Below are 2,262 nucleotides of genomic sequence, written 5' to 3'. Positions count from 1 at the left end.
ACAACGTGTATTGGGTTTTTCCTATACATGAGCACCTAGGAGCCTTTTTGTAACAAAACAACCATCTCGGCTTCCTTGTCAGATCTGACTGGATTCTCAGCTTTTGCAACCCTCCTTTCTTCACTGCCAGGTCCATCCTTTTCTCCCCTGAACTTTATCCAATATACAGGCTTAACCCCAATCTTACCTGTAGGACCCGTCTTAACCTTAAGCAGAAAAAAGGTAAGAAGTGCTTGCCTAACTCTTAATTGCTGGCCTAGCCTTGTGTTCTGATTCTAAGGACTGAGCTCTGTGTTGCTAAGAGTCCCATATCCACTTTGGGCCCTAACTGACCATGTCTGAGCTTTGGGAACCTGCCCACTCGAGTCCGTTTAGGAATGGACTCTGCTTCATTCTTGCCTGTACACATTCCTGAACTCAAGACTTGTCTCTGAACAGTTACAAAATTGGGACATTAATATACTTAGTATACAGTAGTGTCCCCCTATCTGTGGTTTCTGTTACCTGTGGTTAACAGTGGTCAGAAAACATGGAAAATTCCAGAAATAAACAATAAGTTTTAAATTGCATGCTATTCTCAGCACCTCACTTCATCTCATTACATAGGCATTGTGATCTCACATCATCACAAGAAAGATGAGAATAGTATAATAGGATATTTTGAGAAAGCACATTCACATAACTTGTTACAGTATATTATAATTGTTCTATTTTATTAGTTATTATTAACCTACTGTGCCTAATTTATAAATTAAACTTGATCATAGGTGTGAATGTATAGGAAAAAACAGTACATATAGGGTTTGATACTATCTGTGGTTTCAGGCATCCACTGGGGGTTTTGGAATGTATCTCCCATGGATAAAGGAAGACTACTAAGTTTTGCGTTTATTTTATGAAATGAAAACTTTGCTTTTATTTTATGAATGAGGCCCTAGATCTCAATTTCTTCTTACTGATAAAGTATCCTTAACATATTTTATATTGCTTTCCAGCTGGAGGAGACATGCTTGACTAGGAGACAGCATAATGAGATCTACTGTAAAGTTAGAGTAAGTTTGGGTCACATAATAGAGTCTTCAAAAGCCAAATTGGAGAGTTCAGATTTAAAATGAGAAGAAATAAGGAAACATTTTCGACATATTTTTTTTTCCAATGGCTATCACTAATTTTTTTGAAGCAGTGGCTCAATGCAGTTGAAGCCTAAAATAAATTTAATTGGAGATACTTTTCAAAAAGAAAATCAGAAAATATGACCAAATTTAGCCCTTTGTTCTGCTTTCCTTTGTACATCTAATACTTTTGAATGTACTTTATCAGGGTGAGAAAGACCAATGGACCATTTTGAAAGCAAATATGTTTTTGTCAACCACTGATCATTTAAAAAATATTTATATAAACCTGTTACATATTTTAGCCAATTGAAATTCACAAAGTATCATGATTAAGCTATTATGTACATTCATTTTAAATTGTTTTTGAACACTGGGAAAATAAAAATTGTGGAAGGTGAAGAATGAGAAAAAAATGGCATAGTTAATAAAGGCTCTGTTCATCCCTCTGGTGACCAAATCAAAGTTGTGACAGTAATAAGGAGCAGCAGCAAGGAAAAATCTCCTGAGATCTAGAGGAACAAGTCATACAACTACGGAGAAATCCAGGAAAGCACTCTGCAACAGCAGAAGGTAAGACGAGGTGAGGACATGGGGCTGCCCGGTCCCGAGCAGCTGAGTGAAACTGGCTTCGGCATTGGCAGCAGCAGACGCCTCTTAAAGGGGCCACAACCATGACCGGATTTTCCCGGTAATGGAACTGCTCACTCTGAACACCAGTGTCCATTGGGCTGCGCACAGAGGGCACGAGGGACTTACAGGGAGACATTGTCAGAATGAGGGCCGAGGAGAGATTCGCTCGCTACAGAAGTGCCGGCAGTATCCATTGTTCCCTGTTGAGCCCTCCGCACACCAGTGCACTGGACACAGCGCCACCATAGCTGTGACGTCATCAAACTGGATAACAAAGGTCACTCCGCCCAGAGGGTTCCCTGGAGCCCCACCTACCCTAACTCATGGCTCCACCCAAGCCACATCTAGGTATATCCTCAGCGAGTCAGGTGCTCCTTGCTGAGACTCACACTGGTGGAAGCAGCTGGCCTCGGTTTCTGGTGTGGCCTTTTGAGGCAACTATAAGCACAGCATCTGTTGATTGCTTGCTGAATCTTAACAGATGGCCCCAAAGGGGTAGAGGCTTGGGTTAAATTTG

Source organism: Pteropus vampyrus, unplaced genomic scaffold (genome assembly GCF_000151845.1).
Source record: "Pteropus vampyrus isolate Shadow unplaced genomic scaffold, Pvam_2.0 Scaffold177, whole genome shotgun sequence".
NCBI classification, from domain to species: domain Eukaryota; kingdom Metazoa; phylum Chordata; class Mammalia; order Chiroptera; family Pteropodidae; genus Pteropus; species Pteropus vampyrus.
The sequence above is the reverse complement of the archived record's forward strand: the minus strand, read 5'-3'. Positions refer to the sequence as shown.